Genomic DNA, 17894 nt, shown 5'->3' with positions numbered 1-17894 from the left:
AAAGCTGTGATTTTAACACAAAGCAGACACGAGTGACTTTAGTACGTATTTCTAGAAGCTATTCTGTGGTGATACTTTATTGTGAATGGACAAATATACCATTTTAAACAAATGTTTCCTCTTTCAAGTAATATTTACCATTCACAGTCATCATTTCTGCAACATTGAAAAATAGACCCAGAAGCTGTGACATTCTTTTGTTTTCTAGAGTGCCAAAATTTTTTGCAGGTCCTACAAACCCTCCTATCAAAACAGGTAGTTTATTCTACAATATTTACTGTTAACATCTTTTTCCATGTTGATTGGACTAGTGAACAAACTTGTCTTGTACTGTTATATGGGTGTGCACAGTGACTATATTTGGCCCATGGACTAAAAGGGTTTCCTGCATAAATACTTTGCAGAGGCTCAGAAAACAACATGGGGGCATTCTGAGCTTTGGATTAGTTATTCACACATCATATACAGAAGTCCAAAAACAGTCTACTATCACTTATGAATTAAAGTCTCAAAGTACCAATACTGACAAGCTAGAATATAAAAACCTTCTATCTTTTTTATTTGTTTGGATATTATTATATTTAATGAATAAACCAAAGTGGCCTAATCCACCTCATTAATATTTGAAAATACTTGCCTGCATATATCTGCTTCGCTCAATGCGTATATACATAACTGAAAGCTCAATGTCTCCCATATGATTTTCTGAGTTTCTGTGATGTATTTATATGTGAAACTATTTCTTTTCATGGTAGATTGTAAGTGGTAAGGTAGATATTACTGAGCTTGAAAAAAATCATTTTTTTTTACACCATAGTATAGCTTAGTTACTAAGACTGATAAATTATACTGGAATTCTTTGATATGGATAACGTAATTTATGATTTTTTAATTTCAAAATACATATACAAAACCTAAAAAAAACTATTTTGTTTCACATTCTCCATGTGCAAAATTTAATGGCAAGTGGCAAACAAGTACAAAGTTCGTAAGTGGTAGAGATTATTGCTTTCTATATTCTTGAACACTTGAAAATTATCTAGATGATAGGAGGTTAGAGATTTCACATGTTAAATTTGACAATTTTCTGATGCATAAACGTATTTTTAATCTTAAAATCAAAATTACTTTGCATGTTGGAGAGTCAAAATTCAAAAATTAAGAATGCAGGAGGAAATAATTAGAAAATGTTAACACTTACTAAAAATATTTGATACTTTGTGTACAAGTGCCTTGTAATGTTTACTGCAAAACTCTAAAAATACGTGCACATTTAAAAATTTGACAGCATATCTACTTTAAGGTTACTTTTGGGAATACAGGCTGAGTGAAATCCACACATCTGTAGTAGGAGGGCTAATACAAATACATAACAGCATGCATTACTTGCAAGACCAAGTAACTATACTGAGGAATGTCTGACTTGTGTATAATTGCATGTGTTATATAGGTGATCACTTACTTTTAGGTGAGAAAGCAAAACTTCATGAAGTGACTATTAAGATGTATTAAGAATGTTTTCCCAATGAATACAAATAACTACTTTAATAGAAACTTATAAAATTCTACTATTTTTGTAATTATGCTTCAAATATAGCAACTCTCTTATGTAAAATATGCTGAAATTGTATGCACTTGCACTTGTTTAAGTGTAATAAAAATGAGGAAACAACCTGGATTATTCTATCACAGATAGCATCAGTGAACCTTTAAAGATCTTATTGGAATATATATAATCACACACAAAATCAGTTTGAAATTAACGCATCAACATAAATTTTATGTTCATACGAGTCAAGTTTTATAATTCCAACACACAAAGGTCAGTTGGTTAGACATTAGAGTTACAAGTTAATATTAAAAATACTGAAAAACATGTATGCTAAAACAATGTTTATAGTGACAACTTCCTCAGTTTGTATTTTATCAAGATAAATAGATATTTATTAGTTTGAAAGGTTTTTTATATATAATCATCACTGAGATGAACTGAATGTACTGTCATTAAATCAAACACAAAACATTTTGAGCTAAAACTTTTTATCAAGAATGTACTCATCACCCCAAATAACCAGTATCATTTAACACTTTTGGGCACAAGACCCATTTTAGTGGTAGAAAAATTAGGAAATACATAAAGGTTAAACATTTGTGCTTATCATTTAATGAAATGGGTCAATAAAACTTTAGTGCTATTTCATCAAAAGGTGTTTTGTCATATGAAAATCAGTTACTTGTGGAAGAATTTCAAAGCAGATTTCATTCTGGTATCTCTTCTTTGCACTCCCTTTCCAGTGTACCAATGATGTTCCTATAATAAAAAAAAATAGACCAAACTGAGTATAGTAAACCAAATAATGCCTAAACCAATCCTGTACAAAGTTACTATAAATAATCATACATTAACTATCTAGTTTTAAAGGCTTACTAATTACAGTAATCTTTATACACTAGTCTTGAAGACCACAGCAAGAATAAATGTGTCTGAACAGTTTTCCACTTATCCTCTTTTCTGTTCAGAATGTTAACATTTATTTCCACAAAACAGTGACATCTTTGATTTTATTTTAAATTTAGGTGTATTTCTTAATGTTATTTGAATTTCAAAATTTAATTTGTATTTAATTTGTATTAAAGGTAGATGCAAATATTTCTGGATAGTTCAACTGTGATAAAAAAGATAGATGCAGCTACACATTAAAGCACCATAATGTTACTACTGTAATCTAAACTTGTACAACAAGATCTTATGATGAACGACCATTCAGTTTTCAATTTAATGTTCATTCTCTAAGACTGCTAATATGAAATTCAAGCATACATAGTTGAAGGTCATTACACCAAAATCAAAGCATACTAAAATACTAAAATGTAATACTATAATGATAGTAGTTAGCAATAATACTTTGACTGAAGCTTTTAACTTAATTCTTATACCATTACAGATCCTTCCAACAGTAAACCATACGACTAGTTCCAATTTGGGCACTTTAATTCCAACAAGACTTATGATCTGTGATAATAACTTTGCACTTCAAATTAAAAGAATGTTTTAATCTGATTACAGCTTCAAAAGTTGTATTGGAATGTGTAACTGATTAATTTTTCTTCTTAATCATAAAGGAAATAATAGCCAGAGAGGATAAGCTAAAATAATTTTTTGGGAACACAAGATTTAACATTGGCTTCCTTACTTTTGTTAACCAATGCCGTAGCTTTTTACACTTCTGTAAATCTTCCACACAACCTATTAGTCAATTCTAACTTGCAGCACTTATCCATAATATTCTACTTCGTCTTACCCAAGCCTCTCTCTCTTTTTAGGTAAATATAAATTTATACAAAAAAATCAAAATTATTCAACATCATATTTTAACTTACAATCCCAATTTTTGTAATGATAAATCTTGTTTTTTTAACTTTTAAAATTAAGATATTAAAATTTTTCTTTTCACCTCAACATGTAGCAATATTTCAAACCTAATTATCCAATAATTACCATTCTCCAAATGTTAACTCTATTTCAAATCTTGGAGACATATCTTTATTAGTACTTAACAATACATCTAAAATTATATCCTGCTGTTTACACTTGGTTTTACAATCACTTGATGAAGAAAATCCACTCTAAATAACTTAAAAAATTCTCTTTGATTTAATAGAATCCAAACAGATGTGTTTAGATTTGAAATCTTCCATTATTATTGTATCAATATTCTTATTAGTAATACTCTTGATCTAATTACACAGTTTCTCAGTGAGCTCACTATCTGATTAGGTGGACTAGCCATTTAAAAACCTTTTTTATCCTCTACATCACACAACCTCTGGATGCATGCACATTACAGGCCAAAACTACAACAGATGCAAGAAGGTTGGCAAGGAATAATGGCTGCAAAAGCATCCACTGGTTTAAACTATTTAAGATCAAACTGAATAAGGCTACAAACTTGGGTGAGCATAGTATTCAGTTTGCATCTGAAGCCATGGGCCAGAGAACCATGGACAAGATGTTTCTTGGTATGTGCTTGGATGTTAAGTTGGCATGAGGTTGGGTTCTTAGTAGACACTGAAGCATTGAGGACTATACTTGACTTTGATGTGAATTAGGTACTTCAATTTAAATTACTTCTTTGGCCAATTGGTACAAACTTCATTCTTGTGACTGGTGATAACTAGACATAACTTTTCACTTATGTATTAGCATTATTACACATGTCTGACCTGGTATTTTAAGGATGAACCTTTACAAAAACTGTCAGCCAATTTTACTTGTACAATATGTGAACTGAATTTCTGAAACAAGCATCTAATAACAACGAGAATGGGCCTTAGAACATTGAACTGTGTGTGTGAATGTTGAACAAGTTGTGATAATTCTCACTAATATACAAGTGTTATTTCATTGTATACTATAGATGTAGTCTTGAATTGTAAACCTCTACTGTGATGATAGAACCAACACACGAAATAAACTATCTTCTGAATTAGAAAGCAAGCTGTACTAGCCTAAACATTTATCTGTTCTAGTGAAGGTGTTATACCAGTGCTAGTTGGTATCTAATACACATTTATCTGTTCTAGTGAAGGTGTTATACCAGTGCTAGTTGGTATCTAATACACATTTAACTGTTCTAGTGAAGGTGTTATACCAGTGCTAGTTGGTATCTAATACACATTTAACTGTTCTAGTGATGGTGTTATACCAGTGCTAGTTGGTATCTAATACACATTTAACTGCTCAGCTTTCAATTGTAATGGTCATCAGCATGTTAACAGACTAGGTATCTCAGTTACCATGAGGTAGTAAAGAGCTGGTTAATTCAAAGCTTTTAGAGCACCTGAATTCTCCAGCTGGGGAGTATGCAAATAACATGAACTCAACTTAAAGTCATGGCCTCAGTAAATTGCTCAATTTGCTGATGTATTTGTGTAACAAGTGGCTGATTGGATCAGACATCTTAGAACCAAAGATACTGTCAGCTCTGAAATTAAGGAGACCTTGAAGGATAGGGTAATACAACCAGAGAAGTGTGTGTAATCACCTCCAATGGTGATTTTAAAAACAAAGGCACATCAAGGTCCCATAAAGAATGCAGTGACTTGTATTATGTCTTTTACTGCACACGTGGCACTGGAAGTAGAGCTGGATGATTTGATTAATCAGTAAAATCAATTATCATAAGCAGCAGTTACTTCAGTTTTGTAAACTAATTAAAATTTTAAACTATTGACAAGAAGGAAACCAACTGGCTGGCAGAAATCAGACACTGGCTACTTAACTATTGAAAAAAAGAGAGTAAATTTACTCTTTTGTACATTGTGGTTACATTTCTACTTGTTTAACTTATTTCTCCAGGGTACAGGCTATAATGTAGAATATAAAATACCCCAGATTTTGGAAGTAGGACCCAAACTGTGGTGGGGATACACCATCTATCAGTCTTAACTTCCATTCACCAGTTCTGCATGAACATGTTCATAAATATAAATTATTCAATCAATCCACAATTATAAAGAAATTTTAAACTGATTTAAATGAAGATAATAACGTATCTTGTGAGTGTGAATAATTTTTATCGACAGTTTTCACAAATATCTTATTACTGATAACTTGGAAATTATAAAAAAATAAACTTATGTGAAATAGTTAAAAGATCTAAATACAGAATTGGCACAAAATTTCTTCAGTTATAAAATAAGATTCATGAATTAAAAGTAAAATATGTTATAGTTCCAACTGATAGTTATTTGTAGTTCTGGATTTATCTTCAAAATAAATTATGATAAATGAAATAAGTAATATACAAACATTTAAACTGATTAGCCAATCTAAAGACAGTAATTAATAATTTCATTCAAGTTTATATATAACTTTATTCTAAACCAGATTTCTTTGGAGATCTACTTCACTGGACACTATTCCTAAACTCTATACATCTTTAGTTCAATAAAAATAATTACCTAAGAAGCAGTCATTTTATTGAATGAACTACTTAGTATTTTATTTGACAAAACTAAAAATTAGGTATTAATAAGAAAAATCACATGGTTTGGTTAATAAAAAATAATCAACCCATTTTAGAATGTTTTAAAACTGTAAACAACTAAAGGATATTCAAACATTTGATTTTATCCTACTGTACACCACAATTCCATTACAATATTTGTTATGAATTCATCAGTAGAACAGTTCTGTTACCCTTTCTTAGCACTGGAAGAAAAAACTTAACTCCAAAAATATAAAACATGTATTAAGCATGTATTATTATAAATGCTTTATAATAATTACGTTTTTTTTTAATAACCACATATTTAAATAAGGAATACAAGTTAAAATATGTAATAAGTATTCTACTTGTATTGCAAGTTTATGCATTTACTTTTAAAGAAATAGGTTTATTGAAAATTACATAAACCTGAGAATTTTTGTTTTAATTTACAGATATGTTGATTTAACTAGAATAAATAATGCCAAGATAACTAATTTTATTAACCCCATTTATATGGCAAATTAGAAATTTAAAATATTTCAATTTTTAATGTACAAGCATATTATTTAGACCTAGTAATTAAAATAATTTATAATAATATTGATCTAAATATTTTTGATAAAAGTTTTCTTTTCCAATATATGGTTTATTCTCTGTTAATATAATGTACCATACTCTATGTATCATAACTTCAAAATTATTCAGATTTTGTAAAATTTATAATAGTTAGTGGATTTAATAAAAAATTAAATTAAAATATTCTGTGATAAATATAAGAATGTATTACATAAATAAAGTAAAAATTAAGGAGACTTTACTGAAAGTTTCCAATAAATATTTTAAATTATTAGTAAAGTTATTTAAACAACTTGGTATTACCTTTATGTGAATGAACAACTTATCACATATAAAGCCTATTTAGTCTCAAAACTGGTAGATACAGTGGTCTTAATGGGTGGTGATTGGGAGTTATACTAGTTGGTTCATATAACTTGTCTATTGTACTACTAATTAGTGATTTACTACCATAATGGGAGCTGGGATGTCAACTTCAACTTCAGGAGAAGTTTATTTTACTAACCTCCCTAGTGGTAGTATGTTTTTGTTTTGTTTTTTTCTCCTGCATTGGGTTATTTGCAAACTTCAGCAAGGGAAATTGAACCCCTGATTGTAGCATTGTAAATCCATAGACTTACTGCTGTATCAGCTGGGGACGTGCAGGCAGTGAAGTTGGGTTTAATAGCAAGTGTTGAACAATAATGATACGCCATTGATTAGAAAAGCGCATTAATAACAACAGCTTAATTATTAATACAGTTGGTTTATGTGGTTTCAATACTTAAGACTTGGTTTAGCTGCTGTTTATACCATTTCCAAAAATGTGTTTTTGGCTTTACCTCTTTTTATTTGTCTCCCCATTGTATTTTTTAACCTTACCTTTATTACCTAAATTCAAGGAGGGTGATCTAGGGAGAATGGGCTGCTCCATTTTTTTCTCCCGAAATTAATAATTATAATTTTGCATGAAAAGGCACGCATCTAGTGGATCAAAGCCGTTAATCCATTTTTACCTGCAATTAATAACTTATTTAATGGTGGACAAGTAGATGCTGACCTAGGGCATGCAAGAGCTATCCATTTATCTTGGAATTCAACAAAAACAGCTAGACTTCTTCATATTACTATACAGTATAAAAACAAACTTTAGATGTATTATTATTTAATCAGTCTATTAATAACCACAAGTTTATTGAAGTTTCTGAAATTGACATGGCTGGAGCCTACAGCAATGCAGCTAAATCATCAGCCAATAACTATTTCTAAGCTAATGTAACAAAATGAATGCCAATTAAATGTTGCCATAATAAATGTTTGTGTCTTGCCTTTTTCCAGGTATTAAATTCATACTCTTCCAGTAACAATATATTGTGTGGTTTGAATGTTATAGAATTTTAATTCTTAAAAAAACAAACAAACCTGCATTTGCTCTACCTTTTTACTTCAAATGACAGCACAGGCAGTAAAAGCATCGTACCTTTTTCTAATATAAAAACAATTTCCCAACCAACTGTAAATTTGAATATTACTATTTAGTAGGAAAAATATTTATTAACACAATAATGCTAAATTTATACTTGTTATAAAGATTAGTATTAGGCCTATTATATTTCTAACATTTCATTCTTTATCTAGTCCACTAGGAATTTACATGAATTAGTGTATAATATTTCATTATGCTCATTATACCACTACCAAAATATCATTGAACACTAATGAAAATCTATAAGGCACTAAAAAAATAAAATGTTAATACAATAGGACTAATACTAATGTCTCAAGACAAGTACAATTAACTGTAATAATGCTTTGCCATAATATTAATAATATATTATCTTAATATACTTTCTAGTTTTATTCTTTTTCTTTTCCTTATGGTTTTCAAACTTTATAAGATAACTATCAAAAGTTGTATTTTAAAAATTAAAATAAAGTCAGTTTAAATTAAAGCTACTTAATGCAAACATTTACTACATTTTTTACTGTTTAAGTGCTCATTTGTCTAATGAGCAAATCAAGTTATGATTATTTTTTTCCCTTTGGTTTGTAACAAAGAATGAATAACCATATTGTTAAAGACACTATAATGACAAGGAGCCAACACTGCTTGATACTGAATGTTTAACAAAAAAACATTTAAGCATTTAAATGTTATCATATTAAAGGAATAGTATGCTAATCATATTAGCATATATTTGCACAACTGTTTGTCTGGAACACCAGTCTTCTGAGCTACATCCAGCAGGATGCTTAAGTTTGATATGATTTAATATTGTTCCTACACTGCCCCTGTAAGCAAGCTCTGCAGAACACAACTTACATTTTTGTCTCTCTTCCTATCAAAATATAACCTAAACAGGGCTTCATTTATTTTGAGCCCCTAAGAAGAAATTGCTCTTAACCTGGCCAGTATTTAACATCAAGTTGTAGTGTATTTACATATCAAGTTTCAATTTAAAGTGGTTAAACTATCATTTCTGAAACTGGTTGCTATATTTAGACATTTTTTTTAACTTAAATATACTTATAAAATATAATTTCTTGTATTTTTTTGTCTGCCAGCCTTATACTCAATTTAGCAGTAACATTTATTAAATGTATAATTTATTAGTGATATTAATAATTAGTGACAAAGATTTTGTTTAAACAGTGTCAGAATAACTTTTTTATATGCATACAAGATTACAGTGAAATGTGAATCAATACCTGCCAGTAATGCAACAAGGTAATACTGAAAATATATGATATAGAAGCCTATTATATTCCTTTATTTGCTGCTTCCTCTGCCATAGGTTGAAGTTCTACTTAATTAAGTCATCAGTACACCTGAGGTCAGCAAAATATAAAGAAATACATTTAAGATTCATAAAATAGAAGTATTTGTGTACTATTTATGCTATTATTGTCCTTTTTTCACAAACCATTTAGTCACCTAAAGAATCACACAGTTGCTCCACAATATAATGCTGAATAATAATTTAGTATAATACTACAATATAATTTATACACCTAAGTTAATTATGATTCTATGAATACAGTTTAAAATAATTTAACCACTTCATAAATATGGCAAGGCTGGAAGTGATTGATAAGTGAATACATTTATCATTGCTTCTAAATGTTAAACAAAGCAGTTGTGTTGTATGTATACCTTTTCAAGGACAAAGTTCAGAATTTAAAAAAGTGATTCATGATAAATTGTGCCTGAAGCCTGAAGAGAGGGTTTCCTCTGGCTTTTCATTTTTTTTACCACTTAAAAACATAAGACAAAAATTTAATATCAATTTTACATGATAATTCAGTTAACTCAAAAACATTTTGATACTTTACTTTCTAACATTCATTTAATGCAATGCATACATTCATGTTTGTATGGCTACAAAAAGTTTCACCCTTAAACAGAATTCACTTGTTTTGTTTATTGTCCCTCCTATCTCAAAGAATATTTTTGGTTTTAAATTATCTTCCTTAGTTGTTTCTTTAATGGCTTTGGTTAAAAATTTGATATTGTACCACATAATACAAGGAAACAGAACTTTGAATATAGCTATAAACCTAACATTCTGGGACAACATGGAAACTATTGGTCCATATTGACTTTTCCAGATTTTACACAACTTAAAGCCAGCTCTTACCACTCATATTTATCAAGCTTTTTCTTAAACATAATTAAATTTACTGCTTCTACATGTGAAGGCAACCCATTTCAAAGACCAACCACCCTGTTAGAAAAATAAAAATAAAATAGTCTTGGCTGAGGATGACTTCTACTTTGCCAAAATGTGTACTCGTGTCTCCTAGACCTATTATTCTCACTGTTAAATATAAAAAATAGTGATGAATCAACACTATCGACTGCCCTTACAATCTTAAACACCTCAATCAGATCCCTTTAACCTTTTTTTTTTTCAAAAGAAAATGATTGAGATTTCAGCCTCTTCTAGTATTGATGTCACCCCTCTAACCCAGGCACCATTCTAGCAATTCTTCTCTGAACACTTTGCAATAATTTAATGTCTTTCTTAAGGTATAAAGCTTAAGACTAAACACAATATTCCAAACGTGGCTTAACCAATGACGTATGCAATGAAATTATAACCTCTTCAGACTTGTTTTCAATATTTCCACAGATACAAATTAAAACCTTATTTGCCCTACCACTAGCAACAGGAAGTTTACCATATACAGGTCTTTTTAATAGTTTCTCTAAGTTTTCCTTTCAATACCCTACTTTTGTGAATTGTTAAAGTATTTGTGTTAAATTATATCTGTTTGAAGGCTGTAAGAAATTTCAATGACAAGACAAAGCTAGAGATTAGATAAAGTCACACAGTTTAAAATCAGGTTGAATGGGAAACAAAAAAAACAAAACAAAAAAACTTTGCTGCAAATTTAACCCAATGACAAATGTACAATGTCTGAAGAATGTTGTAATTTTAACAGATACAAGTAGTTTATCTACACATACAGTTTGAAGCAAAAGAAGTCACATGATTGAAGATTGCTTAAGGTATAATAAAGGTATTTTGTTGATGTTTGGTTCTTTGTTTAAATATGGAATTTTTATTGATTTGCAACATTCATAAACGTTTTTCTTTTTAATATGTTCCCCAAGTAAAATTATCAGATCAGGTAACTTTATTTACTATTAGCAAACAATGTGGGTGACTGCAAAATATTCTGATTATTTCAGGTCTTTAATATTATTTTTACATTATCCTGTTAAAAAATGTACATAAAAAAATTGGCTAATTGGATATTTTATTACTTCTAATTACAATCATGATAACCATATCTATAAACATAAAAGCCAAGCTCTGTTCCTAATGCCCAACCCTGGAGGTAGTTTGCAAATTGTGATTTTTCTCAAGGGGAAGTCTCGAGTCCAAATACCAGTCTAATGGGGATTTTATGACTTAAATTATTATATCATCATGGTTAGTGTAAAATATTAGTGTTATGAAAAACAACATGAAAATTTACAATTGAAATTAGAATTATTTGTTAAGATTCAATTACAGACTGGATGTCAAGGTGGTTACAACACCTGACTATTGTGTGGAAGTCTCGAGTTTAAACACCAATCCAGTGGAGAGGGATTTATATTGATTTCATTATATTTATTATGATATTTACAAGCTCTTGAAATACTATAAAAAATAGGAATATAATTATTGAATAAGCAAGGGACAGCATCATATTACATAATATGCATTAATGACTGTTGTGTCAAAAACAATTTAAATATCTTTGCAACAAAGCAGATTATAATATATTATTGTTGATGTTTTACAACTTTGGAAAGAGATTTTCAGATTTAGTCTGAACATTTAAAAATTTTTAATAAAAAGTTACATCTTTGTGAATTTGCCATCCACCATGAAATTCAATGCCTTTGCTTTCACAATAAATTGCAGGCTCATCATTTGACAATGTAGGAAAAGTTTTAGGCATAGTTCAACTTATTTCTCTTTGTTAAGAAGAACATTCAAACATAATAAAGTAGAAGTCAAAATTATACGTAAAACAGATGATCATTTTCATACCATATTATCAATGGTTTGTGGTCATTTTATCCAAATTAACTGTATCACTGCCTCAGTTAGGTCTGGTATAGGTAAAGGTGTGATGGGACACATCTCAAGACGACAGCCTAACATTTACTTCATGGGCTGTGCCTGTCACCTCATGAATACTGCTGCCCAGAAAGCTTCCAGAGAGCTGCCCTGCTCAGTTTCTGATATATTGATAGATATCTACTATTTTCTGGACAAAAGTGCTAGCAGAAAACAACATTTCAAAGAGCTTCAAGGATTGTATGACAAAGAAACAAAAATTCTACAACTTGTTAACACAAGATGGCGATCACTTAGGGTGTGCCTCAACAGAATATTGAACATGTGGAAGCCATTTTCACTGTGAAAAGGAAAAACTAGATTCAAAAGGATCTAAATGTGCAGTTCAGTCAGGCAGCAAGACTAACAGTCAAGACATCCTCTCAGCCACACAGGGACACAAGACAACAGTCTCCAAAAGCAAACAAAGAAACACTTAATATAACTCAATATATGTTTAGGCAGTATGACCTTGAACTGAAGAAGAGACAATCAATGAAAAAAGAGAAGAAAATGAAAACTAGCAAGGAAGTAACCAAGAAAAGTTATGCGCAGAGCAAGTTAGATAAGTTAACAGTTTTCTTGGACAACAAAATGAACTTGTTATTTTGTCTTTTTCTTCAGTCTGCAATTCCTCTATTTGGGCAAGCCAATTTGATATTGCAAAAGAAGAACCTTGCATACACATTATGCATAAAACTCTGATTACACAAGTTAAAAATATACTTGTCAGATACATCAAGCCAGAATATCTTGAAGGCAACATCACTGAACTTGACTACAACAATGAATCCTTACACAAATCTGATGAGGCAGTTTCTATTGGAAATGCTGCCAAGGAATACATTAAATATTCATGTTAAATATGAAAAGGACCTTGACCTGATCAGCTTCTATACCAGTGTCAAGAAATGCTATATTACAGCTACAAATTACATGATGAAACATTTCCCTCTAAATAATGAACTTCTGCTTCATGCAGAGGTTGCTGATCCAAAACTGAAAGTCAGCAAAGATTTCTCTTTATGCTTCTTCACAGACAGGTATCCTGTCCTTGTCAATACACATGAACACGACACTATTGACAAGTTGGAAGGGCAATATTTGAACTATCAAACTGATACTTTCTCAGAAATTGTCCTTCAGTTGCATGTTGAAAAGTTTTGGGAAAAGGATGGAAATGGCAACCAGAAGTATGACGTTCTGTGTAGGGTTATGCTTGGAATTCTTACAATTTTCCATTTTAATGCTGACAGTGAAAGGATATTTAGTTTAGTGACTAAAAACAACAGCAAGTTCAGACCAAACTTGAGCACCTCAGTTTTGAGCAGTATTCTAACACACAAGATGTGTATGCAGTCAAATGCACAATGTTGTTATAACTCCAGAGACATTCTCATGAAAGCAAAGGCTGCAACAGTTGCAAAACTATTACAATAAGTGTCAAAAACATGATATAAACTAGTCCTTACACAAAGGCTTTTTCTGCTTACTGTTTGTGCATGTTCAATGTTGTTTTACCAGTATGTTTGTTACTTTGAACTAAATAAAAGACAATTTCAAAAGAATTTTTTTTATTTATTAAATACACAAAACACAGTCATAAATGAGCAATCTGTAGCAGTAATAAATAATAGTTATAATAATAATATAATAATATACAGCTTAGAGACATTGGTCAGGCCTAGTAGCTACAAATGATAAAGGGCTCTGTCTACAATCACTATGCCCAGTCATTTGAAATAATTGGCATTTCTGAACCTCTCTTTTTAACTTTTCAGCAATGGTTGAGGTTTACTTGTTCCTTTTACTAGCTTCTCAGTTTAACCTATTTGTATACATATACTATAAATGTCATTTTTCCATGCTAATTATTGTTACTATTTTACTTCATAGTAGTAAGATTTGTATGATAGTTTTAAAATTTTTGAAATTTTCTTTTCATATGTAATTTTTATGCTTTTGTAGTCATTGTCCCACACTCCTCCTCCCAACTCTCCTTGACCCATGTGGAGAGTGCACCCAACAGTTTGGAAACCATGGAGTCTACATCACTAATAAACCTATTGAAAATAGGTTATGTCAGGATTTGAAGAAAGGTGGGCAAATCAGCTCTGATTATAAAAGTATTGTGTCATACCACATCTCAACTGATGAGAAAGTTAACACTGAATGTACATAATAGTGTTTGTGAATAGTTGGATAAGGAATCACCATTAGAGAACATTCCATCTCCTCCAACAGTCAGTCATGAACAGCTGGGACTAACTGTTTAACAAGCAGTTAAGATAGTCAATGACTGGAATGACTGATAGTTCGTAGAACATTAATCTTAAGATTTTGCAATAATGAACCCTTTTGCAATGGGTTATGTGTCAATGGCCATGCTATCATGTGTATCGAGTTGCATGCAAAATTTTATCGAATAGTATTTTATGAATTTATGTCAATAAATATGGAATCAAATTGTAGATTATAATTCAAACTTTCATGTTACTTACAATTTCTTTATTTAAAAGTAAATATTTAAAGAACACACCTAAATATAGATTTTAATGAATCATATGGTACAATAAATGCAGCACTGATTTGAATTAGTTATTTATAATGTCAAAATACTAAGTCTATAGTTTTGTACAAATTAAGAACTCAAATTAATAATATTGACAAGCTAGAATATAAAATAAAAGTCTCCTATCTTTATATTTTGCATAGATATGGCTTATGTATTGAAACAAATACAGTAGTCCTGTTCAACTCCTTCCAATTTTTGAAATGGTCCCTTATATACTCATAATATATGACATGAATAACTGACAGGTTAGAATGTTCCCTTGGTGGTTTCCTTAGCCATTTTAATCTGTAAAAAGGCTACCATTCTTTTAAACTAAGATTTCATTAAGGTAGATTGTGTCTTTAGTCTGCTTGAAGTTTCATTTTTTTTAAATCTAAATATATCTAATTACTAAGCTTAATAAATTATAGTAGAATTTATGGTATTCAACTATATATATAAAACCTTAAGAAAAAATTTTAACATCCTTCATGTACTAAATTTTAAAAGGCTTAAAAACTTATGTTCAACAACAACCAAGTTCAAAGGTCATAGCAAGAAGAGATAATTGTTTGCTTTACTTCTAAATTTATTGTTCTATTTTAAGAAAAATACGTTAATTTATTTCTAAATAGTAATAATCTATACACACAATGTATAATAATTGAAATTTGACTATTACAAAATACTAGTCCACTAAAACACAGCAAAGACAGGAATGATTAAAGGTCAGTTTTATATTATTGGATATGTAACCCGAGTGCACATGTACCATGTCAATGCAAGTTATGCAATGTTAGCTTGGCATGACTGGAAGGCCAATATAATAATATATATAGCATTATGAGACTTAATCAACATGTAATAAATCTGTAGTTTAGTGTTATATGTAGTTATTCTTACATGATAAAAGCATAATTTACATATTTTTTTTTCTTTATGATGGTTACAAGGTTGGTCAATTGACAGACCTCAACTAGTTAAAGAAAATAACAAAATACAGTCCTACTGAAAAAAAAAATTAAAATGTATTTATGAGGTTTTGCAAATAATATTTGAGATTTTTGGAACCAAGAATGGTTTTTCTTAACCATAACATGAAATCACTTTGCACTCAGACAATTAAAGAAACAGATTATTTTCACAATCAGATCTTTAGTAAAAATGTTTCATTAAAAATCTGATTTTTTTGTACAAAATACTTGTAATCTTTATTCACAGTCTACCAAGTTTTCTGAATACATACTTGCTGTATCAAAAGTAGTGTAAATACATGTGAAATGTGTAGACAAACTTGTGTATACTATACCAAGCCCATTGCAAAAGGGTTAATCTATCTAGTTGAGTGTAGCAGAATTCAACAAAACATACCGCAAGAAAGTCATTAAATATAAAGGTACAGCTGAAATTGTTAGATGAAAATCTTAAGAAAAATTAGTTATATACAACTGTTAATGCCTACTGACTGTTTTAATAAGTTCAAAGGGGATTTGTAATACTTAATTAAAATTAATATTTTCAACTATTCAATCAATCAAAATATTGATTTTTTATTTTTTTATAAATTTAGAGTTCTTCAACTGAATCAATTAGTGTACAATTCAAGAAAATATTAAGCATTAATTATAACAGTTTCAAGGCAGTTCTGCAGGATAAAAACATCTTTTGGTTATGGTTCAGCCATCCTGAAAGCCATCAAAGCAATGTGCTGTTGTTAATAGAGCAAATACAGTTTTAGTTGTATCTGCAGAAATAATGGATACAAGTTTAAATAGTTATAAAGCTTGTATTTGTGTAAGTATATAGATGTGTTAATAGCTCTTTTGTAAAATTAACTGAAAAACTAATTTCTCAAGAAATTTTGAGTGAATATGAATATATCAGAAAAGAAAACGTTTTTGTTCGATAATTTCAACTTATATGGTGAATAGTTTCAGTTAACGTGCATAGTCATTTGCACGTTAGTCCTGGATATGAATTGTATAGTTCACTGGTTAGGCCACATTTAGAGTACTGTGTGCAACCTTGGGCTACTTACCTTAGAAGGGAGGTTAAACTGTTGGAAGAGGTTCGGATGAGGGTTACAAGGATAATACCCAAGATGGAAAAGTTGTTATACAAGCATATGTTAAGGTTTATTAACTTTTCTCTTGAAAAAAGAAGAGCAAGAGAATCTGATTATAGTATTGAAGATTGTTAAAAGAATTGAGTGTTAATGCATCATTTTTTTCATATTTAATTGTGAGAATAATAGAACAAAGGGACAAATTTTGGTAAAGTTGTTGATTTCAACTTCAGCTAAGATATACCTTTAACAGGGTGGTTGATCTTTAGAATTAGTTGTTTTTAGATGTGATAGATGTATTAAACTTAAAAGAAAACTCAGAATGTTTAAATGATCATGGCTGAATTTGACTTTTGTTCAAGTTATTTTTGAGTTTATCTGATGAAACAGGTTTTTCACAATCCTTAAGTGATAGTGCTGTCATTCTTTCTGCACTTATTATATTGGATTGTAAGTAAATACACCTTTATCTTATGGCTGATGGTATGAAAGTAGCTGAATAGTCCATATTTGCTTACTTCCACCTGCAATTTCAATATTGTTCTATTGCTTTGATTAAAATAATCCCAACTGAATGGGTGTCAACTGTAGGTTTAACTTTAACATGCTCTTCAGAAAGCACAAAGTAAGAAATGGGACTAGCTGTTTGCTAAAGAAACCATTCACTGGTGACATGTACTAGAAGTGATACATTGATCATTATATGAAACAGAAATACAAACATGTGGAGTCCATAGATTTGTTTCACACACATTAAAGCAATTTGTAAATGGATTATGTACATTAATAAAAAACAAGTGTACAATTTATTCAACCAAATGAAGTTTGGCTGAAAACACCAAGATGGGTTAAAGTGATGTTTGAATAGTACTGGTTTTAATACAGAGAAACTATTTCATGTTTGGGCTCAAGTCACAACATTTGAAAGCATGTAGTTTCTACTATGTCTTGATAAATACATTTTGGGTTTGATACAACTTCTATTTCAAGAAAACAAGTGCAGTGTGATATGGCAAACACTGGCTTTTATATAGATTAGATTCTGCAGTTCAAGTTGAGGCTAACCCCAAGATAAGAAATAAAATTTTAAGAGGTAATCAAAAATTGTA

The 17894-nt window shown here is 30.0% G+C and overlaps 1 protein-coding gene across 1 annotated transcript in view; it reads right to left on the bottom strand.

The window, feature by feature from the left end:
- LOC143240273 (uncharacterized) overlaps positions 1-17894 on the bottom strand; it is a 69384-nt gene that overhangs the window by 49282 nt on the left and 2208 nt on the right. Inside the window, exon 2 of the mRNA XM_076482453.1 lies at positions 2235-2311. The gene's annotated coding sequence lies outside the window, so the exon portion shown is untranslated. The remainder of the gene's footprint in view (positions 1-2234; positions 2312-17894) is intronic.

Source organism: Tachypleus tridentatus, chromosome 13, assembly GCF_004210375.1.
Source record: "Tachypleus tridentatus isolate NWPU-2018 chromosome 13, ASM421037v1, whole genome shotgun sequence".
Taxonomy (NCBI): Eukaryota; Metazoa; Arthropoda; class Merostomata; order Xiphosura; family Limulidae; genus Tachypleus; species Tachypleus tridentatus.
This window is presented reverse-complemented; position numbering and strand designations above follow the sequence as displayed.